The sequence below is a fragment of the Vanellus vanellus genome (genome assembly GCF_965231255.1).
Source record: "Vanellus vanellus genome assembly, chromosome: 2".
Classification (NCBI taxonomy): domain Eukaryota; kingdom Metazoa; phylum Chordata; class Aves; order Charadriiformes; family Charadriidae; genus Vanellus; species Vanellus vanellus.
In genome coordinates, this window is record NC_138906.1 from 163,532,143 (window position 1) to 163,559,413 (window position 27,271).

Below are 27,271 nucleotides of genomic sequence, written 5' to 3' on the forward strand. Positions count from 1 at the left end.
AAGGATGAAAGCTCATTCAGAATAGTGTGTATCATTCTGATCATTCTTTATTTGCAAAAAAAATGAGTTGAAAGAGGATCTTGTGGAGATAAAGGTTACTAGAGTAAGTACAATGAGAGACAAGTACTTGCTTATCTGCATTGCCTATAAAAATAATTCTTTGATTCTGTGAAGAGAGGCTAACAATATTATCCATGAATATATTGGGAAGGAAAGCATTGGAAGAGGGGAAAGAAGCCTGTATATTAGAAGGTGCTGTTATCAAAGCAGACGAATCACTAGAGCTTGGCTTTGAACCCTACAGTGGTGGTTATCCCCAGTCAAATTATAGCAGTGAATTAATAAACTTTGGTGAATGTCAGAAGAAGATAGATACTGCTTTTCACATTGAATTTCAAGAGCTAATGTTATTTGGATATTTGAAATGGAAAGGCTATGTTGTTATTTTCAAGTGTGTGCTGGTTCCAGAGCCATTTAATTGAAGGAAATGTAGATGTGCAGACTATCCACAAAAAGATCCGCAAAAAAAAAATCCTCTCTGTACTTGGAGCATAACTGGGCTTTTGCTTTTTAGACAAAATCTTTTCAGGGTACCTCCATTTCTTAGTTGTGCTTGCCTGAGTGTGTTACCATGGTGATTAGGAGAGTCTGGGAATTAACTTTGTTTTACGATTATTGTGGAACACTCATATGTGAGCTGATGAGCTGTATTTCTGAGCCAGACCTTGAAGAGACAATAAGCAATTGGGGATTAGCAGCTTTTCCACTGTAAGAAATAAAGAGCAACGTAGATTAAAGAGGACCAGATCTGTAATTGATGGGTTGAATCATTAGTGATTTCACTCAAGTCACACCTATTTAAATCAGCCAGAAATCCAACCCAGTATTCTGTTAATTTCCCACCAAAAAAGCAATGGGATATGTAAACACTATGAAAATGAAACAGCAAAACCAGTTAAACAAACCAGCTGCCAAATTGTATATTTTGTGCCAATGACCACTACCCTGCAACACCCTGGTCTGTTAATGAAAATATTACCTTTGCTATTTCACAGTTACAATTGTTATTTCATTCTTTCAAGTGTGGATAACAATGACAACAACAAAAGCATTCTGTGATTATAGCTAGAGAAGAAAGATTCCTCCTTACTTGAAGTAATGGGGGCCACTTTTTTGGAAGTAATGTACACTTATTATAATTAGATATTTGTCTGTTCTTTATACATTTGCTACTCCACTGACAGCTGAAAGAATTTTTAACAGTATCCTTGTAAACAGAGGAGACTATTGACATGACAAATGCCTAATTAGTGAAAAGGTGGAAAAATTGAAGTGGGGAATACCACACCATGAGTGTGGTTTTGACCTTGGCTGGCTGCCAGATGCCCACCCAGCTGCTTTTTCCCTCCTCCTACTCAACAGGACAGGGGGCAAAAATCTTGTGGGTCAAGATAAGGACAGGGCGATCATTCAAAAATTACTGTCACAGGCAACACGGACTTGACTTGAGGAAGATTAATTTATTGCAAATTAAAAATAGAGTAGGACAGTGAGGGGAAAAAAAAAAAAGCAACAACCAAAAAATGCTTCCCCCCAACCCTCCTTATTCAAAGACTCAACTTCACTCCTTCATTCCCAACTCTTCTAGCTCCTCCCCTCTAAGTTGTACAGGGTAAAAGGGAATGGGCTTTGTGATCAGTTCATAACACTTCGTCTCTGCTACTCCATCCTCCATGTGCTGTTCCCCTGCTCCAGCATAGACCCTCTCCACCAGTGCAGTCCTTCACAGAATCACAGAATCACAGAGTGGTCAGGGTTGAAAGGGACCTCTGGAGGTCATCTAGTCCATACTCCCTGCCAGAGCAGGGACATCTACAGCAAGTTGCACAGGACGGCATTCAGGCAGGATGGAGTGCCACTCAGCAATGGAGCCTCCTTTCCACAGGCTGCACCATCCTTCAAGGTACATCCGCCTGCTCCAGCATGGGGTCCTCCATGGGCTGCAGGGTGGATATCTGCTCCACTGTGGATCTCCATGGGCTGCAGGGGGACAGTTTGCTTCACCATGGTCATCTCCAAGGGCTTTAGAGGAATATATCTTCTGGTGTCTGGAGGATCTCCTCTTCTTCACTGACCTTTGTGTCTGCAAGGCTGTTTCACATTTTCTCACGCCCATTTCACAGCTGCTGCACAGAATTTTTCACCCTTTCTTAAATATGTTATCACAGAGGCACTACCATAATCACTGATGGGCTCAACTTTGGCCAGTGGTGAGTCTATTGGAGCCAGCTGGAGCTGGGTCTGTCTGACATGGCGGCAGCTCCTGATCTCTTCTCATGGAAGCCACTTCTGCAACCCTTTGTTATCACAACCTTACCACATAAACCAAATACAATCAGTTATCGTGTCAGAGAAGAAACTAAATTCCTTTAACATTCCTTTTCCTCACATGTGAGTCTCTCCAGACCCTTAATGCCTTTGCTGGAGTCTCTCCAGTAGGTCCATATCTCTCTTGTATGGGGAGCCCAGAACTGGACCCAGCACTCCAGGTGTGACCTCACCAGTGCTGAGCATAGAAGGATCACCTCCCTTGACCTGCTGGCCACAGTCCTCCTAACGCAGCCCAGGATACTGTTAGCCTCACAGGGCAAGTTCTTCCTTCCTAGGCGTAGGGCTTAGCATTTGTCCCTGTTGAATTTCATTAGGTTCTTGTTGATCCATTCCTCCAGCCTGTGAGATCTCACTGAGTGTCAGCCCCCTACTTTCAAGAGTATCAACTGCTTCCCCCAATTTGGTGTCATCTGCTGACGATGAGAGTTCACCCCATCTCTTCCTCCAGGATGTGGTGTTAAACAGGAAAGGTCCCAAGACAGACATCTGTGGTACTCTTCTTGTAACCATTCTCTACGTGAAATATGGTCCCTAACAACAGTTCTCTGAGACTGAGCACCTACCCAGTGTTTTATCCATCCGGTCGCTCAGACATGAGCACCACAACACGCTAACTTGAATAGCAGAATATTTTGAGAGAAAATGTCAAAAACCTCTCTAAAAATCAAAGTTAATGACATCCACCATGCCTCCCTTAGCCACAAATTCAGAAAGCTTATCACAGGAAGCAACCTGCTTGGTCATGCGTGATTTACCTGTGATAAATTAATGCTAATTGTTACAAATTGCTTTCTATTTTTATGTACCCAGAAATACGTTCAAAAGGGTTCACTCCATGATTTTCCCTGGGACTGAGGTGACTGGCCTCTAGTTTTCTGGGTTGTCCCCTTTTGAAGACAGGTGTGACAGGTGCATTTCTCTAGTCATCAGGGATCTTCCCCAATCTCCACAAGCTGTTGAAGATGACAGAGAGCGGCTTTCAAGGAGATTGGTTTGGTCTCTCAGAATCCTTGGATGAAGCTTCTTCGGTCCCACAGCTTTATAGAGATTGAGTTCTCCTCTAGAAATCCCTGACCCTACTCTCATTCATTGCTAGTACTTCTCCTTGAATCCTGCCTCTAATCATGGATTTCTGAGCAAAGAGGGCACTGCACCTTATGTCTCTTATATGTATGTCTTCATGGTCTGGTTGGAAACTTACCCATTCAATTGCTTTGTAATCGTTCACTGTACCAATAACTAATGCAAAAACTAGAGGACAGGGAGATTTGGAAAAAAAATAAAATAAAGAAGAAAATACATATATTGTTTTAAAATTTTTAAAATTTTTATTTACATTCTGGATTTTTTCCCTTAATTTTTCCTCTTTATGCCTCATTTTTCCTCCACCTTTTCTGTTTTGACATTAAAAGAAACACAGTAGGGCTTAAAAGCATGCTGAAATTGCTTAAAGAAAAAAAAAAGAAGTATAATACCTCCTTCCCCATACCACAGCCAGAAAAATGATTTTAAATTAATTGTAATCTGATGCTTATTTGATTGTTCTTTTTCAGTAATCAGGGTACTTGAACTCTGATGCATATGCACTGCTCCGTTTTGAAGTACACTTGAGGAAGAAAAGAATTCAGACCTTCATTCTTCAAGGCTGAACACATCACACAAAAGCCAAAAGGTTCCACTTTCCAAATCTCAGCTATGACTGAGAATCTTACTAATTTTTCAAATACAAGATTAAATTGTTTTTTTAATGAGAGGCATAGGACTAAGCTTTCAACCAATCTGTGCAGTTGCAGAAAGCAATTTATGTGCTATTAGGAAAAAATTCCGATGATGAGGTTGGTGTTAGTTGTGCTTGACCATGAGCAGGATTCGGAGGAGAGTAGCAAGAATATTTCTTGATGTGCAAAACACTCCTTTAAGTGAGGGAATAATGAAGCATAAGAAAAAGCTATTTTATTTATCAGAGTGAAATGTAAGAAGCAAAGAGTACCTTGGGAGGTTAAGGCAGAAGGTAAGTTTCCACAAGGTGTATTATAAAGGGTAGTCTTCATTGTCACAGTGCTGGGATCTGTGATTCACAACAGTGAAAATCGGGGTTTGCATACCAGGGAAAATCAAGGTTTTACGGTGGGATGAAGGAAATAATTCTCCAGACAAGGAAGCTTAGGAACAGACTAGGGACTAGAACATTTCTCTATAAACTCAAAAATCAAAGAGAATCTCAAAGAGTTGCGGTCAACGGCTCCATGTCCAAGTGGCGAGCAGTGACAAGTGGTGGTCCTCAGTGGTCAGTACTGGGACAAGTACTATTTAACATCTTTGGTGGCAACATGGATGTTGGGATGGAGTGCACACTCAGCAAGTCTGCTGACGACACCAAGCTGTGTGGAGCAGTCGGCACACTGGAGGGGAGGGATACTATCCAGAGGGACCTGGACTAGCTAGAGAAGTGGGCCCATGCCAACCTCATGAAGTTGAACAAGGCCAAGTGCAAGGTCTGACACCTGGGTCGGGGCAATCTCAATCACAAATACAGGCTGGATGGAGAATAGATTGAGAGCAGCCCTGAGGAGAAGGACCTGGGAGTGTTGGTGGGTGAGAAGCTCAACATGAGCCAGAAATGTGTGCTCGCAGCCCAGAAAGCCAACCACATCTTGGGCTGCATTAAAAGCAGCGTGGCCAGCAGGTCAAGGGACTTGATTTTGCCCCTCTACTCTGCTCTCATGAGAACCCACCTGGAGTACTGCATCCAGCTCTGGAGCACTCAGCAAAAGAAGGACATGGACCTGCTGGAGCGTGTCCAGAGGAGAGCCGTGAAAATGATCAGAGAGCCGGAGCACCTCTGGTATGAGTACAGGCTGAGAGAGTTGGGGTTGTTCGCCTGGAGAAGAGAAGGCTCTGGGGACATCTTACAGGAGCCTTCCAGTACCTAAAGGGGGCCTACAGGAGAGCTGGGGAGGGACTCTTTATCAGGGAGTGTAGCGATAGGATGAGGGGGGTAACGGTTTTAACCTGAAAGAGGGTAGATTTAGATTAGATATTAAGATGAAATTCTTTACTGTCAGGGTGGTGACACAATGGAGGTTGTGGAGGAAGTGTTGAAGACCAGGATGGATGGGGCCTTGAGCAACCTGGTGTAGTGGTACTTGTCCCTGGCCCTGGCAGAGGGATTGGAACTAAATGATCTTTAAGGTTTCTTCCAACTCTAACCATTCTATGATTCTGTGATTCTATGTCCTGGTTTAACACCAGCTGGCAACTAAGCCCCACACAGCTGCTTGCTGACTTCCCCCTTGCTGGGCTGGGGGAGATAATCAGAAGGGTAAAAGTGAGAAAATGGATGGGTTGAGTTTAATAGGTAAAGCAAAAGCTGCACATGTAAGCAAAGCAAAACAAGGAATTCATTCACCGCTTCCCATCAGCAGGCAGGTGTTCAGCCATCTCCAGGAAAGCAGGGTTCCATCACACTTAACAGTTACTTAGGAAGACAAATGCCAACACTCTGAATGTTCCCCCCTTTCTTTCTTCTTCCCCCAGCTTTATATGCTGAGCATGACATCATATGGTATGGAATATCCCTTTGGTCAGTTGCGGTCAGCTGTCCTGGCTGTGTTCCCTCCCAGCTGCTTGGGCATCCCCAGCCTACTCACTGGTGGGGTGGGAAGCAGAAAAGGCCTCGGTGCTGTGTAAGCACTGCTCAGCAGTAACAAAAACATCCCTGTATTATCAACACTGATTTCAGCACACATCCAAAACACAGCCCCATAAAAGCTACTATGAAGAAGTTTAACTCTATCCCAGCTAAAACCAGCACACTGTATCTGGGACTAATGCATTTCTGTATCTCTGTATGGTTTGTGTGTGATCTGGCCACATTTGCTGACCCATCTCTCTGCTAAGCTGAGCCTCCTGGCCCAGTGTGCTCTGCAGCATAGCTATCACAGGCAGAGCTGATAGAACCATACAGTCAGTAGAAAGTGAGATACTACAGTAGAGAAATTAAATGAAGCTGTTCTTCTGAACTTTCCATGGAAGACCTTCCCTCCCTCTTTACTTTATAATAGCAACTTAGATAGATGGGAAGGCATGTGAAGGTCTTATGTCATGAGGATGATGAAGATCCTGAAGGAATATAGCAGGTAAAGGCAGAGTAAAAGATTGAATAGAAAATATTTTCAGCAAAAATTTAAATTTTTGAATTTTTAAGAATGTATAGGGGGTAGTGTTTGGACAAAGACTGTGGGTGGTTTTCCATGCTCTAATTCAAGACCAGTAAGTGTTGTATTTTATCTTCTTCAGGCCTGTGGTATTTATTTAGAAACAAGAGCAGAAGTGGATACTCATAACTCTATTGAATCAGGTCAAAGATCTGTCTTGTCTGAAATGTTGTTTACCAGCAGCAGATACCTACATAAGTGTATAAGAACCGAGGAAATGTATGTGATATCTTCCCTTCTCACTCTCTCATGAAATCTGCTTTCCCAGCCCCCAGCAATCTGTGGACTGAATGAGTTGAGTTGAATGAGTACGTATAGGAAAGTCTCTGTCATATATGAGTATACTTGACTGCAAGTAATCTTCTCAACTTGGATTTCTGGAGATTTTGGAAGGAATTCCTGAACTGAGAAAAAAAAACCACAACCCACAACTCATTACATTTCATGAATTAAAATCTTGAAGAAAAGTTCATGTACAAAATACGATATTTTTTGAGTGTCTTAAAATTATTTGTTTCAGTAATGACCTTTTGTATATTTTAACCATCAAGAAGCCTATAAAGCCAGTTGTTTTTCAGTATTATTAAGAATGTTTTTTATACAATAAGATGGTTATTCTTTATGTTTTTCAAGCATTTATTTATTCAATTTTAAAACAGGAAACTTTATTGAAAGGACTTTTCCAGAGGAAGAGTTTTGTACAGAAAAAGTAGTGTTTTTTTGAGGGATGAGTGTTTTTTTAAAACAATCTTGATAAGGACACACCTCCTGCAAACTGTCACTACTTAATTATTCCATGCTTCCTCCCCCCAAAAGAAATTCTGCCAGAGAAAAAGGAGAATTATTAGGAATATGGGTGACTATGGAAGAAGGACTGATAAGGAGAAGAGTAGAAAAAGACTTTGAGGAGGAAAAGCAGAAAAAATAAATTGCAGAGTAATATATTACTGCCCATATAAAACTCACAATGCAATAGGATTGAATTATGAGGAACGTATTATTATGATGCTAAAGAATAAATACCATTATGCAAACCACTAAGAAAGATGAAATGATATGTGACTACTGAAATAGATTCTGTATACAATAAGTGGTGGTAATAAAAAAAAAAAGTCATTTAATATTCGTAGTCTAATACATTTCACATAATGTTATTTATTATACCAAAATATTGCATACTCTTCTCTGATTTTTCTGTTGAATCTGTAAGACATAAGAGATTATTATTGTTGAAAAAAAGGTTTTCAATTCTTGAAAACTACATTCTTTAATAATGAATTTAATGGAAGAGCATAGAAAAAGTCAATTATGATTCAGAAGTCAGTAAAATTTAGAGGAAGAGAAGATCAACAAAAGCAATTATAAAAGGATGACATTCATGGAAAACATTGACATACAAACTAACAGAAGGAGTCTGGCTTTCCTCACAGCCTGTCTCCCTTGTGTTTTCCAAGGGAAGTTTTTAATCATTTCTACAATTTGTAGTATCAGAAAAGAAAGAAATCATGACATCAGTGAAATTCTTTGTGGTCCTTCACTCCAAGTCACCCTCCTACACTTTATCTACCTTTCCGGGGGACTTGTCAGTCACTTACTGAAAACTGTTATTTAGGTGCAGTTAGTGCAGCTCTTTTGATTTTCTTTTTTAACTCCCTGTAGTTTCATGACCATATGTTCTTTGGCATTCTTTTTAATTAGTGACAGATGGATGAAAGAATTTTAGATCCTAGACTGAATTTCTTGCTGCTGTGATTATTTTTTTGAGACTTTCCATACACTATTCATTTTGTAAAATACTTTGACTTCTTGTTGTGTCAGCTTCCCCCTCTGCTCTATCAGTCTCTCTGTGTTGTTTTCAGCAAGCAACAAAGGAAAAAAAAAAAGGACTATTCCTCATTTGAACTGTGGGATTTTTTATCCTGTCTTCAGTGACAGCTGATGTTCCTGTAGGTCTGGTTTGCTTCTTGTTCTGTCGTTAGGATTTCTGAAAGAAAAGTCTGGCATTCCACTAAGCGAATTAGGAAACAGTTACAGAGTTTGATACTCATTTTTAAAAGTATGTCCAGGAGATAAAACACAGCAAAGCACCACCAAAGAAAATGAAAAGCAAAGGTTAAGGCAGTCTCTCTGATATAACAGGACAACCATCATTTCATATTTCCCTTTACATTTAAGCCTAAAAAATCTTCCTTTTATGTGTGCCATTTGTATGCCTTGAGTTTTGTTTTGTGCTTTTTTGGGGGGTGAGTTTTTATGTTCTCCCCCCACACCTTTCCCTACTGCTACAAGTAATAAAACTCTTTGGGCACTTAAGGTCTTTACAAATTTCTTACAGTAGTCTGTCTTTCTTTTGCTTCCAGTGAATTTGATACTGTGACTGCTGTAATTTTACAGGCATTTTCAACGTATCAGTTATATCTTCTGCCAGATAAAGAAAAATAAAAAAACAAAACGAAACTAAACATACTAAACATAACTATTAGCACTTAGCCCTTCATTTGATCTACTAATTCTCTAAAATTTATTTCTTATGAAAAAAAAAGCAAACAACAAGGAAGACCTAGTTTTATACTCAAGAATATGATTAGTAATGACAAGTAAGCAGGCTGGAAATTTTAATCCTTGGCAACAGAGTAAGTACTAATTGTGAAAGGTTTTATTTTGTAGATATATCTTTAAGTCATAACTTTGAGGTATATCTACACAATAATACCCTCCACAACTACTCAAATCTATGCAGAACTCCAAAATTAAGCTCTTCAGAAGCAGACAATTTGGTATGACAGGATGGTGGCTAGTGTAAATCTTAAAAAAACATCTTTTCCTAATCCTCAACTGGATTGGATTGTTTATGTCCAGCAACAGATCCAAATTTGCTAGATATGATAAAGTGGATACATTGTATTGTCTATTACTTGGATAAAACTAGCCATCAGCATCTCTTTGCCCTGCACAAAGAACAGACAGTGTTGTCTTTCATTGGTAATAATGGAAACAGTAATGGAAGATAAATTTTGCCATAATATTCCTTGGAGGGTTAATCTATTAGTATATGAATCTATCTGCTTCTATCTTCTATTAATCGATCTGCAGATTTATATACCTAGTTTCTTTATTCATTTTTACCATTTTTCTGCATTGCTATGGTCCTTTATGCTGAGGAGGGAGATCAAATGCGTGCTTTAAATAATGCTTCAATTCCCTCTGTCAGAGCCCCTACTAGCAGACAAGAAATAACACGTAGAGAAACACATTTATCCAGCAGGACACACAGTGATTGGCATTTCTTATCAAGTCACCATGACTGCTTAACTTACTATACTTTTTCCCCAAATAAAAAAAAAGCAAACTGAGAGATCGAAGAGGATAATGTATTTTGCATTAAAAAAAGCTTTTCAGATGAGTTCCTTGAGCATTTACGGAGGAGAGAAGAAAGTTTTTGTTGCTGAGCTGTTTTTCGGAAGAGCAGATTGGAGGCCTACAGCACAGTAGCAAACTGCTGCACCTGTAACTGTTAGACAATTATGAACAGCTGGTGATGATTAGCACAGCAACAACCAATCTACCCAACATATTTCACTCTGGTAAAGAAAAGAGCAAGATACAGAAAAAGCATCACAGACTACAGCCTTCACTTTTCACAGTGAACCTTAGGGGGGGAGGCTTTTAACCAAGGGTTCTCAAGAACAGACATACAGTGCTATTTATGTAAGTTCATCAAGACATTCTAAGCAAAGTTCATCAGAGTACCATAATTTATCAGAAGGTGAATTCGTGTAATGCTTTAAGATCAAATAACAGCGCTGAGTCTAAATGGACTCAGAAACAATTTAATCACATATATATGCAATTTTAAAAATTACACAATTTCCCTTTCTGTGGTAGAGATGACGCAGCCCAGGGGACAATTCAGGTGGGTAAGCATAGCGTGGCCATGCTCTGTATAGTCCTAGTAGCACTTGTAGTAGAAGCAGGGTCATGGGGTCCCCTAAGATTCCTCCCCAAGTGACTTTGGATGTAGTCAGTTATAATATTGGATGGAAAATACCCAATTCTTATTTAGCTCATTGAAATTCACTTGGCTTCTGAAGTGGACTGTCACCATCACTGATGCTCACAGTTTGCTCCTCTCCTTTGCAACTTTCACAGTGATTGACAAGTTGTTTACACTCAAGGATCTCCTCTGTTCTTATAACAAACCCAATTCCCCTTCCTGTAAGGTTAGCTAAAGTTCACACGCTAACACTCCTGTCAAATGGGCCTAATTTATGCGAACTGCTGAAGTTTGTTAATTCCTAATTCCTAATACAAATAAAATTCATAGGTGATAAGCTGTGATCCAGGCTTGAATTGAGTTTTAAAAAGAATGATGATTTGACCATTTTCTGAGTAGTCATCTTGGCCTTTGCCCCCAGCAGAGATTGGATGGATAGGTTTGACAGCTTTTTGTATTAGTACAAAATAAATAACATAAAAGAATTTGTGAAGTCTCCATTTTGCAGCATGAACAAAGCTCTTGGCCGGAGTATGTGCATAATTCATTCTTGGGTTCATGTGCAAACTGCAGCATTTTATTTCTAATGACTCATACCTCTGAATTTCCTGCTTCTAAATTGAGAGTAAGGCTCAAATGATACATGAGGAAATCTTTTGTACATTTTTCCAATGTATCATCTTTATCTTTGGGAAGGTTCTTGAATCACTTTGGTTTCCTGTTCTAGAAAATTAAACAAACAAATTAACAATGGAAGTGTTTGTGTTTAAAGAAAAATCACAAATGAGCTCAGGCAAAGCACAAAAGACAAACACAAAAATCATATATTCAGCCAGTTAAATGATTTATAACACATGATAGTATCTGAGTAGGTGTTTTAAGTTGGGAGAAGTTGCTAGAACAGTGGTTTTTAAAATACAGCTTACTAGGTTTATAAAAACGCATTGATTTACTGACAGAATAATAGCATAATAGACACATGGTTACATACAAGACCTCGTAAAGAAATGTGTGAAGTGCTGCAATCTTCTTAGTGAAAGGCCTTCAAGTGGAACTCAGATGAAGCTGTCAGATGCTGGAGGGCTTTTTATTCCTGAAGACAAAGGCATCACAAGTTCCTCTTGCTAGCAGCTGAATTCAGCTACATTCTGATAAGAAATTAGATGTGAGTAAGACCATATGCTTATTGTAACCTGAATAAGATGTCAAGATAAATAACCAAGGAAGAGATCAGCCCAAGATATTATTCACTCTTTGTGCTTGAAATATGTAGACTTCAAGGGTGGTCTTTGGAAAGTTTTGATGTCCAGTTTAATGTGTGAAAAACTATAACTTAAAGGAAATCATATAATCAAAATTTAGATGAAATTTTAAGATAAAAAACAAACACAGAATCACACAATCACAGAATGGTTGAAGTGTGAAGGCACTTCTGGAGATCATCTAGTCCCATTCCCTGCTTAAGGCAGGGATAGCTAAAGCAGATTGCCCAGATCTCTCTGTAGTTGGAGACTGAATGTCCCTAAGGATGGAGAGTCCACAGCCTCTCTGGGCAACCTGCTCCAGTGCCTTACCAAACTCACAGTTAAAAACCGCTTTTTCTTCTGTTTAAATGGCATTTCCTGTATTTCAGTTTGTGCCCGTTGCCTCTTGTCCTTTCAGTGAATGTCACTGAGAAGAGACCTTCCTTCTTCCTTTCGGTTGTGTCAGTACTTTAAAGTAAAAGGAAATAAAATTTATTTTTGTCTGAACAAACACACAACACGTTGAGCAAAGAGGAACTGTTTCTGTGCAGTTACTTTTGCAGCTGTAGTTTAATTCCTGAAAAATGTTGAAGTCATCAATATCATTTAGTATCACAGTATCATCTAGAGGTGCCAGCTGAGAATAGTTCAGTAGATAATGTAAAAAAGAGATGTTGTTATTAAGATGTAATAATCTACATAGGCAAGGAGTAAAAAAAAAACCTGATTTTTTTTTTTTTTTTCTCCATTTGCATGATAGACAGTTGTCAGAACTAGAGACAGATCTTTCTTCTTCAAGCCAGACTGCAATTTTTTGCTGGAAGCATCCACACCATTTAAATGTCACACTATAATTCTGTGCTCTTCACTAATTTGTCATTTTTTTTTCTTGTGAGTGAATGTTTGCTTATTAGAACTATTCATTATTTAAAACATCTTATTTACATACAAGCTCTTATATGACATAAGCTTAATATATGTTTTTAGTTTAGAATTCTTTATTTTTTTAAGTAATATAGTTAGTTTGCTTTCAGACTATAATATTTCCTATGTGAACAAGCCTCATATAAGTGTGACTGTTTTATAGTTATTTATGCTCATGAGACATGGTGTTTATTCAAAAATAAAGAACAAAGAGGTTGCTACTTTACTGATTTATGGGAAAGCAGATCTGCAGTAACTACACTGTTATCTTCTCACATGCACTTCTTTCTAAAATTAGATATTAGGCTTTTATTTCAAGTACTTAGAGTTAACTTAATGAAGGCTTATCATATACCTCTAATAAAGACCTTTTAAATTACCATAAGAGAAATGTATAGATCTCCTTTTACCCATGTGACATTTTTACTCACATCTTAAAGACATTAGATGAAATCCTGGCTCCAGCAATGTCAAGAGGCATTTTGATTGACCCATTAGGATGCATGGCTGAACTCGGGTTGCTGGTTCACCCCACTACATAGTAACAGTGACAATCAAACTATTTTTGCAAGCTCCTAATCGTAATAGCCATAAATGCCACAAGAACCATAATTCATTGAAACTTCTGATAATATTAACAAAAACCCAGGGAAATTCAGTCTGTATTTTGGGATCACAATAAAATTCAGACATTTTGATCATCATCTCCTGAAGACAATATCTATGTGCTATAAAAAACTGGGAAGTATTTTCAGGGAACATTAACACATCTTTTTACAGTATGTAAATGAGAGGAAAGGCAACTTCATGTTTAATATTTGTGTGTTCAAATCCCAAGTCTGTAACACTGGAGTTGTCTTGAATCACATCAGAAAATTCAGTGGAAAGAAATATTAAACCAATTTGAATTATTTACTGATAATTACTTTTATCTTTAGACGTGTTTCTAATGCATAAACAGACTTCCCATTTCCACTACTGATATTCTGCTATATCCTTTTGTTTCAGGGCATGCTGCAAAGGCAATAGATGTTACTTTATTTTATGGAATCTGTTGATTCAAAGAGAAGTGATAACTGGAAAATATCAACACATTCCTTGGGTATGGTCAGTGAAAAAAATAATGCCTTAATATTGCTGAATCTAATTTATGGTTATTATTGATATCATCACCCATGGTGAGCAACCAGGAAACAGTGGAAAATGGATTTCTTTTCACATGATGGGACACACAGAAAAGACTGAGCCAAATTGAAGTCTTCAGAAGGATAGCAACAAATGAATGGATGAAGATGAACAGTTAATATTCCAAGACTATGATTGCTTTGCTTGTTCTTTTGGCATTAAATAGTTGATTTTTCTCATAGAAAATTTAAATTTTTATTCATCTCATCCATTGTATGACAAGAAATATTTTCCCATAAATTTTAAACAAATGCAACTTCGTAATTCTCTTCGCTGGGTCCCTAATCTCTTTGCTCCTCAGTTTCCATGATGCTTGTAATGCATGACATCTATTACCTCACTGAAGGATTTTGGGAACAAGTTCACGTTTGATGCATTTAGCTTTGATGACTACTATGGGCCCAGTTATGGGCGCAGAAATACAAACTACATCTGCCCAAGGAACTTTGACCAGAAACCTTCAGCATTGGTAATACTCTGCAACTGATAGGTCACAAATCACAGAGCACTTACTATAGCTAAGTAAATGTGAAACAATTTCTTGTTTTATTCTGTGGTGTTTTGATACATTTATCTTTTGTTCTTTATAGAAACAATTTAAAGTGTTTTGAACTCTCTACGACCTGTAGCTGAGCTTCCTCTTATTGAAAAACATCAGGGGCAGAAGAAAATGAATGAAAAATGTGGAAGAACCCAGAGCTTAGTCTTGTCTCTTTGTCTTCTAGCTTTCACCTTGAACTCTTTACTTTGTACAAATTTCTGTTCTCAATATGCAAAATGCAGGAGGAAGGGAAGGGAAGGGAAGGGAAGGGAAGGGAAGGGAAGGGAAGGGAAGGGAAGGGAAGGGAAGGGAAGGGAAGGGAAGGGAAGGGAAGGGAAGGGAAGGGAAGGGAAGGGAAGGGAAGGGAAGGGAAGGGAAGGGAAGGGAAGGGAAGGGAAGGGAAGGGAAGGGAAGGGAAGGGAAGGGAAGGGAAGGGAAGGGAAGGGAAGGGAAGGGAAGGGAAGGGAAGGGAAGGGAAGGGAAGGGAAGGGAAGGGAAGGGAAGGGAAGGGAAGGGAAGGGAAGGGAAGGGAAGGGAGTTTGACAGGAAATTGGAGGGAAGAAAGGGAGAGAAGGGAGTTTGGAAGGGAGGGAGGGAGGGAAAGATTCCCTTTTTCTGGAAAGCATTTGATCCGTATTACTTATATGCTGATACACTTACTAAAGACAAGAACCCACTTCAGTTTCATTTAGTAATTGCTTTTCAACTCCCCAGGATTCTTTTGATTTAAGTTATCCTCATCTATGTCTAAAAAAAGTCAGGATGATGACTCTTACCAAATTTTTTAACAAAAGGGTCACATGTACCAGCATGATTTCCAAGGCAGCTTTTTTTCATTGCAATCAATTTAATCTTGGCTGTTCTCACAGTACCTCACTTCTAGTGTTTACACAAAGCATATATTTTTCTTCAAGGTTAGAATGTGACTTAAGATGAATTTTTATCTCCTTTGACCTTCTCCTCCCTTTCCCTTTGTCTTGTAATGCATGAAGCTTCAAGATTTTTACAATTTCAAACCAAGTAAAATCCTAGTAAGATTTCACAGCTCATCCCAGTTTCTTTAAGAGAGATAGCAGTTTTGTGCAGATGAAGCAAATGTGTATTTTTCTCACCTGTTTCTTGCACTTCTAAGCCTCTCCATTTGTTTCTTTGACAGAAACAATACATCTGAACAGCTGTGCCTTCACGGCCTAATCCTGCTAACCCTTTTTATGTGTAACCCTTCTGGAAGTCAGTGAAGGCTCCATTGGCACAGAACCAGCCATCTTTGTCAAAGAAGATAAAATAAACATATTTCAGCTCTGTGTCAGAATATCAGCTCTGTCTCAGCTGACCCTGCTTGATTCATTTGAATCTTAAAAGCTTCAAGAACTGACTGCCATACTGGAGCTCTTTCTTAAGTGTACATAAGTCCTAAGTGGATTCTAGCAGCAAAATATTACCCTATTCTATCCTTCTGAAAGCCCAGTCTTTAAAAGGGTATTTTAGATGTGATGAGGACTATACCCTCTACTTGAGTTCAGAACGTGCTAGAACCAGAAATTTGTAGGTTGACAGTCTCTAGATAATTCATTTGTGTGTATCATTCTTCATTTAAATTGATAGTCCAGCCTGAAGACAGAAATTCCTACAATCCTCCACACAACAAATTGCAAAGCCCATTATGTAGCCAATGGGATTCAAATAGTGCCATCAGCCCCCCAAAAAAACTGGGCAGAGTGTTGCCAGGAAAGGAACTGAGAAAACACTGACCTCCTAACACAGAATATGTTCTTTGTATTTAACCTAATTCAGTGATAACATAAATTAGGTTGACACAATTTCAAAATCACAAGTGAAAGGAAATGTGAAGTGCGAGTCAAGTGTGCGACATATCCAATAAAGCATCTTGATGGAAGAAACTGTTTCTGCATTGCACCTTGTGGAATGATTACTAAAAATGATCAATAATACAGCATTGGTCGCACATTAAAATCAAAAGGCTCCTAGGGTAAAATACAGCCTCAGCTGGTACGTGAAGAATCCGCTACATCTGTGATTCGCTGTACAATATTGCTTGCAAAGCAACACGGGGAGTGGAGAGGGGTGGAGACTCCAAGGCCAAACCCTGTGATAATCTGGAAAACAGGGGAACGAGATGGCACCATGGAAGAAAAACAGTGCAAAGGATGGAGCAGAGTGGAGACACCGTGGCTAAAACTCCGTGATAAACTGGGAACTTGGGGACAAAATGGAGCCCTCAAAAGTCTTACAGAACTGAAACTGCCACTTGTTACCCTGAGCCAACAATCTGTCATTTTTTTTTTTTCCGAAATGCTGTCCGTTAGTGAACTTTGCTCATTATAGTGTCATTATAATATCAAAACACACATCCATCCCAAAAGCTACCCGCCTCCAAGGTGTGACCACTCCTCCTCGAGTCTGTGCCCTGAATTTTTCGTAAACTATACCTTTAAATGCAAGGCGAGAAAATTTTACACCAGTCATAATGAAAATATTTATGACTAGAGTCACTCAACCTCCACTTTGAAGATAAAATTAGTATAAAAATAGCCCAAGAAAAGGGAGATGTGAGGGAAGTCATCATCGTGGACCTCTGGGACCAGTCGACGGGCTGAGCCTCTCTTCCCCCCCATAAGGATGCTTGTGGGTAAGATTCGAACACTTGGCTATACCAAGTGCTTCCCTGGGAAACTTAGAAATCTCTATATAGAGTGGTTTTATAACTTAGCACTTTTGTAACTGAGCTATATTGCTAGCATCTTTAATTCGCACGTGCTTTGCAGACAGTCACTATCACTGGCAATAGAAAAGAACTCATGTATCTGTTGTTTAAATAAACTGCACTTTGTAGGCAGCTTGTCGTTCGGGTTTTCTCATTGAACACGACTGAAGCGACGCCGTGTTAGTTCATGAGCATGACTGGGCTGAAGGTGCAGTCTGCTATTAGTGTATCCAGAACCGTAACAGTTTAATATATTAAACGCGCCCGGACTGATAGTGGTGAATTGGGCATCACTCAGAATTTAAACCTAGCTGCACCCAGACTCCCACCTCGGTGAGGAGTGTTAGACCGAAAAGGGTTTTTTTTCTGCCAAAACTACATTGCCCCTTTAACGCAACACACCTATAAGGCTGTAAAAAGTGCCTTATGGGTGAAGAAAGCAAAGAAGAAAACAAAAGAAAGAAAATTCTAAACAAGGAGCATCAGGAATGAACAGAGGACATGAGTAGTACATAGTGGAGTCTCCTTCTCTGGAGACATTCAAAACTCGCCTGGACGCCTTCCTGTGCAACCTCATCTAGGTGTTCCTGCTCCGACAGGGGGATTGGACTAGATGATCTTTTGAGGTCCCTTCCAATCCCTAGCATACTGTGATACTGTGATACTGTGTGTGAACCTGAGAAATCACACAAGGATCCAAACTCCTCTAAAGTGACAATTAAGATTTCATTAATCTTGCTTAAATACAACTTTGCTTTTTTGTGATAGAGGTTCAGTATATTATCTATAGTTTTCAATAATGAAGTCACATATTGGATCTAAAAGCACTTGTGCTTTGAAGACTCATGGTAAGGCTAAACACCTACGTGCCCTCCCTGTGGACATTCCCCTGCCCAAACTGTTTAAGACCCAACTGCTGAGCAAACTGATGTATTCTTTCAATCAGCTGGTTTGATTGATATGTGGTAGAAGCCTTTGGAGCACAACAAACCCAAAAACACTGTGTAGAGAAGTAATCATTTTCTTTTTAGTTTAATAAGTCTTTTATTTTCCTCATGAGATTTCTTGCAGTTAAAAATCTTTCTGGGAAGATGATGCTTGCCACGCACATCAGCACTACCTCGCTTTCAACCATGCCAGTTCAACTTACTGCACACTGGAAAGGACAGACCTTGTGTTTTGAGAAAGCCGTCTTTAAACATCAGTGAGCTCTACTGAGCTTTTTGTCCTTCAGAGTAGTCTCCCAATGCACATGGACTACCAGTTTCCTCAACAAGCCTGTTTTACTGAAGTCCTGGGTCATTATTCTTCTACAGTGCTGCTTCATTTATGTTAGGATCTTAAAGTCCACCACCTCACGGTCACTGTAGACAAGTCTGCTATTGGTCATTGACCACTTCTTCCATATTCATGAGTGGAACATCCAGCAGGGTGCGACCCTTGGGCTGTGCCTCCAGCACCTGCAGCTAAAAATTCCATGTGCTCTCCAGAAGTTTCCTGGATTATTTATGCCCTGACATGATGCTCTTCTAGCAGATCCTAATCTAACCATGTAGCACTCTTAATGAATTAGGGCCATTGCTGAAAATGAAGGAGAAGTGGTGTTCTACTTTAAAATGTAAACGTAGTATAATGTTCCTGAAGAGAACAAGTGTAATGACTCTCTTTATAGTCCACTTTAATTTAAAGAAAATATTGTCAATAAGCATATTTTATACATTGTTTTGGTTATAGACCTAGCAAGTCCCTTCTCTGTCATCTGTTACATGAGCTTCCGTCTCAGCAGTCTACTTATAAAATGCAGATGGTTCCTTTTTTATATTGTTTTGATTTCAAAAGAAACCTATATAAAGAGTAATGTTTAAAAGAGAAGGAAAAGCAGTCCCAAAGGGCTAACGTGAGTAATGTACCAATTATTTTCTGTGCTACAATTATATTCTCTACCCTGAGAGAATGCAACAAAATATTGCTGCATTTAAAAAAAAAAAAAGAAAAAAAGTAAAAAAAAGAAGGAAAAAATAATAATTTTTGTACAAGACAAGAATTACTGCAAATATTAACCATTCCATTCCACTAGGAAGTGAATTACAGAACACTAACATTTCTACTTAGCACTCTGTAGTTTCAAGACAAGTTCATCCAAATAATTTTATTTAACAAACATATTGGCCATGTTTACATGGCTAAAAATCTTCACCCACAAGTTTCCACAAGCCTGTGGAAACTCCTTCATCTAAAGGGCCAATATCTCACTACCACAAGCGATTGCATCATAAAATTATTTTCTAAAGCTTATTTAATGATATATGTTAAATAAAAAAGTCTTTCTTTATGCTATATCTTCTGGAAAGCTCCAGAGTTAAGATTTTCTACAAGTCAGAAACCATTCCTCTCAGTTCCAATTTAAGCTTATTTAGAAATTTTATTCTGGTGCAAGAGTTGTTCTTTTTATATTTTTCTCTGTCATGTTTACCTTCCTTTCTATATTTGCAGAGAACATTGTTTTGTCTCTGCTAGTGATATTAGAGGACTTTGTATTCAACAATGTTTCTTTCAGTACAACTCACTCTCAGCTCTACTATGTCTTTGTATATTAGTTATTGTCTGCACTCCATCTTTCACCGCTTGATTAATATTTGCCTCTATGGCACTCTAACAAATGCTTTTCATTCTTTGTCCAGAAAATCATGAGCTTTCTAAGCACAAGAGGTGCTCATCTAATATGATCTGCCTTTTATTAAAAGAATCTTCCATTTTACTCCCTGATGTGGTCAAACCAATTGCCTTACAGTTGACCTGATAATATGTTCTTTTCTTTCATACAAGGGGGAATGGCTTTAAACTGGAAGAGGGCGGGTTCAGATTAAACATTAGGAAGAAGTTTTTCACTTTGAGGGTGGTGAGGCACTGGCACAGGTTGCCCAGAGAGGTTGTTGAGGCCCCATCCCTGGAGGTGTTCAAGGCCAGGCTGGATGTGGCCTTGGGCAACCTGGTCTAGTGGGAGGTGTCCCTGCCTATGGCAGGGGGGTTGGAACTCAATGATCTTCAAGGTCCTTTCCAACCTAAACCATTATATATATATATATATATGTATATATATAAAAGCAGTATCTTTGAATAAGGAATTTAAATTACCACCACTGTGTTAGAGGATTTATAAATACTCATGTATTTTCCTGAGAGATGTAATAAGGTGAATTGTTAACTGTATCCCAAGGGTGCTACATCCCAGTGTTCCAGGATCTTACACTGATGGTACTTCCAAAAATCAGTAGGGTCCTTCAGATCCTTATCACCTTGACCCTACATTCTCCTATTGATACAAAGTATTCTTCTCTGCTGACATGCCACTCCACATAAATACAAATGAAAATACGTCAGTGCATTTCTTTCAACAAATGATAGACATCTATAGTGTAAAGAACTACATATGAGCTTGACATCCTAGAAATGACGACTAGTTAGTGAAGTCCTGGCAATGGCTTAGGTCACACTGAATTTTTTTTTTTTTTTTTTTATAGAAACACCCATTTATTTCCTTTGATTATAAAGGGAACCTAGATCAGTTCAGTTATCTAAACTATGGATGAACCTTGCTCTGTTCTAGAAGGTGAGAAATATCACTCTGAGTTGCTACTGGACTTCTCCTGTCAGCAGTCATGTTTCTCAGTGCTAGACAGAGGCTTGGACATGAGCCAGAACAATTGGACATAATTAGACCTACATTGTTCAGTCTATAATCCAGAAAGTATTAAACTTATTATGCATCAACTACATGTTCCTTGGACTAACAAGGGACAAAGGTATTTGAAGAGATAATCAAGTTTTCTCTGAATAAGGTCAGGGAAAGGAGAAGAAAAGAAATAAAAATAAAGTGTAAGGACTTTTATCGTTACTTGCCTTTGTTTGAACTGTGGGGAGCTATAGAGTCATTGAAGTTGGATAGGATCACACAAGCAAAGCTTGATTGTGGCTCTGCAGATGATTCGATCTTGCTCGATAATTGAGCAGCATATTCTCGGTCCAGAACACATAAACATTTGATTAACTTTAAGCAGGCAAACTGTTCAATGGATTTAGGCTGTCCTTTAAAAGTGTTGCTTATATGGATTACTGTTGTGTTTCATGGTAGTAATACAAAGACTAAGCTGGAAAGAGAGAGACAGAGAAGAGGGGATCTGCTTAAGTAATTCCAGAAATATCAAGCATAATTAGAGTCCCACGAACTGGCAAAGCTCCAGGAAAAAACATATATTGGAAGAAATTAAGGCATGTTATTTGAAGGAACCTGCCTTGTTCTTTCTTTCAACGTTTTCCCATGGAAAACTGCATTGTTAACAAAACTATGATAAGCAGATCCAGAAATGCAAATGAAAACTTTTCTAGGAATCTAAGGAACAGTTTATAGGAAATATTGGATATTTGGCTAATTAATGTGTTCTGTTAGTATCTCTGTCTAATTGTCTAAAATCAATTAGTCTGTTAGCAAAAATCAATGTGTTTTTTTTCTTGTTCATTTGTTTGCATAAATGGAACTAGGAAGAGAAGTGCTCATATTCTGAATAAAACATACATTTGAATTTGAGAAAAAGGTATTTTAAAATCAGTATAAGTTTGTCAGAAATACAGTCTAGATTGGTTAGTTTTATTTTGCCGCTTTCTTTAGAGAATTACTGTAATTCTCGGAGAAACAGAGAGAAATGTGATTAGAAGTTCTTTGTGCTAGCAGTGAGATGACAGCATATATGTTACAGCAGTCATTCAAAATATTATTACACCTGCTTAAGTTTGTTTTGACTAATGTGATAATGCAGGTAAAAAGACTTAATTGCTGTGAATGAGAACTTTGAAAATTTCATATAGGTTTCACTAAATTTTCCACATTAAACACAAATCAAGACATTGTAAATGTACCCATCTTCAGAAAAAAAAAAAAAAAAAAAGCTTACAACTAAAAGTGGTGTTAAAACTCATGCTGTTTTTTATAGAGCAGTAACATCTACCTTTGGGGACCACAGTAGGAAGAAAACTCTCTACCCCAGGCTAAAAAGCATAAACTAGTTCACTTCCATGCTGTTCGGAGTTAGTTCTCTCTGGGGCTGACTTGTGAGCCTACGCCACTTAGCATTTAGTTTTAGTCTCCTCGGGGAATCCTGTAGTGTTCCTAGGACACAATCTCTGTGTATGTGTGTGTGAGCATTCATTTTTCCAAATGAAGAGGCAGCTGTGCTGCAGCTTAGCAAAGAGTTTCTTATAGAGCTTGTAGTTAAGGTTGCATATTGCCTAACCTTGGAAGTGACACTGGTAGTTCAGTGGTGGCATTGGCCTGTGTAAAAGGGCACAAAGCCTGTTATGTTAGTGTTGTAGGATACATAATGCAGGAGTCAGCCTGCATTTGTCTAAAGTGCAGCCTTTAGTGAAGTATCCTATCACCAGTGATGTGGCTTTTCCTTTGAGACAACTACTTTGCTTCAGGATCCAACCAGAGTGAGAACCAGTGTGCATAACGTGTGGCTAATGAGGGAAAGTTGACCACACAGTGAAATGCAGAGCAAGCCAAGTTGATAGTGTGTACGTCTCCTTTGAAACCTAGTAGGGTCTTGTGCAGGTTTATGAAGTGATCAGGAAGTCAAGATAGGATCAACATAAAGTGCGGTGCAATTAAACAATACCATGTGGGATTAAGACATCTTTCAGACCAGCAGAAAAAGTTCCACCAGAGGCTACATCAGTTCTTGGCACAAGTGACCAGGGATGAGGTATTGTAATGTTCTGCTTTTATGTTTAACATCTTTGTTGGTGACATGGAAAGTGAGATTGAGTGCACTCTCAGCAAGTTTGCTGATGACACGTGCGGAGCTGTCAACATGCTACAGGAAAGGGATGCCACCCAGAGGGGCCTGGACAGGCTCGAGAAGTAGGCTCATGCAAACCTCATGAAGTTCAACAAGGCCAAGTGCAGGGTCCTGCACGTGGGTCAGGGGAACCCCAAGAACAAATACAGGCTGGGCGGAGAATGAATTGAGAGCAGCCCTGAGGAGAAGGACTTGGAGGTACTGGTAGATGAAAAGCTGGACATGAGTTGGCAATGTGCGTTCAAAGCCCAGAAAGCTAACGACATCCTGGGCTGCATCAAAAGAAGTGTGGCCAGCAGCTCAAGGGAGGTGATTCTACCCCTCTACAATTCTCTGCTGAGACCCCACCTGGAGTACTGCATCCAGCTCTGGAGCCCCCAACATAAGAAGGACATGGACCTGTTGGTGCAAGTCCAGAGGAGGGCAAGGAAGATGATCAGAGGGCTGGACCACCTCTCCTATGAGGACAAGCTGAGAGAGTTGGTGTTCTTAAGCCTGGAGAAGAAAAGGTTCTGGGGAGACCTTATAGCCTTCCAGTACATAAAGGGGCTACAGGAGAGATGGGGAGGGACTCTTTATCAGGGAGTGTAGCGATAGAACAAGCAGTAATGGTTTTAACCTGAAAGAGGGTAGATTTAGATTAGATATTAGGAACAAATGCTTTACTGTCAGGGTAGTGATACACTGGCACAGGTTGCCCAGAGATGTTGTGGAGGCCCTGTCCCCGGAAGTGTTCAAGGCTGGGTTGGATGGGGCTTTGAGCAACCTGGTCTGGTGGGAGATGTCCCTGCCCATGGCAGGGGGGTTGGAACTAGATGATCATTAAGGTCCCTTTCAACTCTAACCATTCTGCGATTATATGCTTCTATGTTAAGGACTAGTTTCAATGCAAGGAAGTGTGGTGTTATCAGATACCATAGAAATGATGATGTAGTTCCAATAGGGTAATTTGGAGGAAGCGGAAGAGGAAACAGGCATGCCTAACAGAATGAGTCCAGGATACAAGGAATTTACACCCGATTGACTGCAGCAGTGCTTTTGAACTCAGCCAGAAAGAGACAGCAGTGATGCGCCAAGGTAAGAGAAGGCTGTTCTCCTTGAAGAACTACAGAATTCTCTTGGGCAGGAGAGGCAAGTGAGATGAAGCAGCAGCTGCAGACTGGCTCAAGGACTGAATGGCACAGTGAACTGTGAACTAAATAATGGTTGTCAAGAATAAGGGCCTGCGCAGTCATCTAACTGCATACTATCCTTGACTTAATTCAGTTTACTATCACACTGATATATAGTCACGAAGGAGTGAAAACAATGACACCTATACTAGCATTTTGGCAATGGCAGTCTGGAGAAATGTTAATTAAAAAAAAAAAAAAGAGAAAAAAGATAAAAGTGAATCGTGGCTTTTTTTTTAACACTAAAGTTGGTAAAGACTGTATTTGTAAATTTGATTTTTAAATCCAAGGAAAAAGAAAAGTGCTAATCCAGGGAGAAATGAAAGATAGTTCACAAGCTTTTCCATGAAAGATCGTTTGCCCTGCCATTTGCTATTGGATCAATAAACCATTAGATCGGTTCCCTTTTCTCATCTATACAAAAATTACAGTGATTTGAAAGACCAGTTTGCATTCAAATAGAAATATAGATCTACTCCTTGTACAGAATTAGGGCAACAACAGCCCTAGGCTTCTCAAGTTGACCAAAGCTGGTTAGCAAGCAGATGATTAATTGTGGCAGGTTTTGTGTACTTGTCTCTTCACATAAGGATGAGAGTATAGGTCAACTTTCTGCCACTTTCTGATATTTATGCTACATTCCAGCAGGGATTCACATTGTTCCAAAACTCCCTTCCTTACCAATGAGACAATAAAAGATAAATGACCCCTACCTGTACTAACCCATTCCAAATGTCAGGAGAGACAGATCAGTAACTGGTTGTAATGGTGTCAGAGTTCGAGCCAGCTCAGCTATGCCTGCCTGCCATCCTGTGCTTCGAGCTAGAAGCTACTACAGAAGAAAGGAACTACAGTTTTGGCAGTGTTCAGAAAAGCTGGAACAAGTTTCTCTTTCGGCCAGAAGATGGAGGTGGGCTTCAACTAACTTCATGTTAAATGAGACAGCTATAGCTCAGCTAATCGCCCTAGTTTCTCATTCTAGCCAGTACAGAGTTGAAGTTTTTCAGGGAGGGATTTTTATGCCCTATTTTTAACTATCTACTTTAGTGTAAGCTGTATTGTATCAAGAAGGGACTGTTTCTCTCCACTGACTATAAAAGGAGCTGAGATATTTAGTTTGTCTATGTGCATTGTGCAAGAGGAACCAAACTCTAAGTCCCCAATTCATTTTTCTGCAGTAACAGCTAAAAAGAGGAAGTTAACATCTGGCCATAAACACACCCTAAATTCAGAATTCCATTTAGAGAGCTCTGGAAATGAAAATTATGAAGTTGGCTTGAGAAACATAGCAGATTTGTCACTGTTGGCAATGGAAATGGATATTTGAAAGAGGCAGCCTGCATCCTAAGGTATGTCCTAGCGGACAGGTCAATGCAAAGGGAAGGGTATCAGACGGAGTGCTTACACAAGTATACTTTAGACAGTAGTTGAAGTCATCATTAGTTAATGAAGACCCTATACAAATTGTTGTTCACAGTGTAGTAGTGTTCCTGGTAATAACCCTCCCGTAACAGGATTGGTACAAGGCATCAAAAATTGTTGCATTCAGAACTCATAAGGAAATCATCCACCAATGTTTCCATCTCTGCTCTTATTTCAAAGACATCAGCCTTCCGCTGGGTCTCAGCCTCATATAAATCTCCTGCTTCGATGCCAGTCTGTGACACATTGACTAACTAATTGGTTTTGACTGCTTTTAAAAGTCTGTCACGTTGTTATTCTTGGAAATGTATATAGATCATGTTTTTGCCTTTATAACAACTGTATACTCCGAACAGGAAATCATTAGGACTCACTTGATATATTTTGCTTTAGTGGAGCCATTTTGGTTTCCCCCTTCCTGCCTTCAAGTGTAATTATTATTGTTTCAGTCTTGCTGGGATGTGCAGACTGGTCAGGCAAAGCTGGAACCTTGACTGTGTCACTGTTAAGAAGGAGACAGTTACAAAAGATGTGAGGGATTCAAATAAAGGGAGAAAAACTATTTAATAGTTTCTAGAAATGACTCCATGTAGTAGTATTTACCCTTTCTCAGAAGAAGTTAGCTTCTCAATAAGCCATTCCTTTTACTTATTGGAACTTTTTTTTCCCCTCAGTGAATTTGACGGTAGTACAGAGCACATAAAGCACCTTATTTATTAGTTATAAATTAACTGAGATTGTCTGAAGGTTTTGATACTGCTGTTATTAAAGTCTAATGCTATTTTCTTGAAGACAAAACAGGAATAACACATGAAAGTGGTGAACAAGAGGAGCAGTGGAGTAGCAATAGCTCTTTCTGCTGATGATGCTTACTTGTAAACCTCACTGATAAGGATAAATAGACATATATACACTTATATTATGCACTAAAAAACTAATAAACTTCTGCTACCATCAGGATGTTTAAAAGGCTTTTTGCAGGGTTGGTGGTTTTTTGTTCTGTGGGGTTTTTGTCTTCATTCTTTGTTTCAATTTTTGTCTGATCATGGGTTCACAGCAGAATTGTAAATGAAGCATTCATGGTGGTCTACACCTTTTTTAAACAGAAATGTAAGAAAAGAACTAGAACAAGGAGGGAAAAGGTCATTAAAGGAGAGGATCGAGGCAAGATGAGGGTTTCCCCATCTCTGGCAGTGTTCAGAATTTACCCAGGAGTAACAGAGAGATCAGTTACAAAGATCAGTGACAGATTATGTGATTAAAGGCTTATCTCTGCAGGCACGGAGGAGCTCAGAGACACAAAGGCAGGCTGGGGAGCCCCAGTCGCAGACATGAGCCCCTGCCGGAGTTTCTTCCAGGACTGTCCCAGGAAAGTCTCAGTCCCATAGACTGGGGGAGGCACCCATCTGGTGGGACAATGGAGCAGCTCTCTGGGTCACCTCACAAACCAAGGGAGGTCACTGCCTGGGATATGGGAGCCGTTATGGGGTGTAAGGGAAGAGCACTGAAACGGCGATGATCTAGGCAGGGTACAAGAGAGGCCTCTGTCTTTGAGCTGGCTACTGGAAGGGCTAGGAGGTTGAAGCCAGCTACAGAGCCAG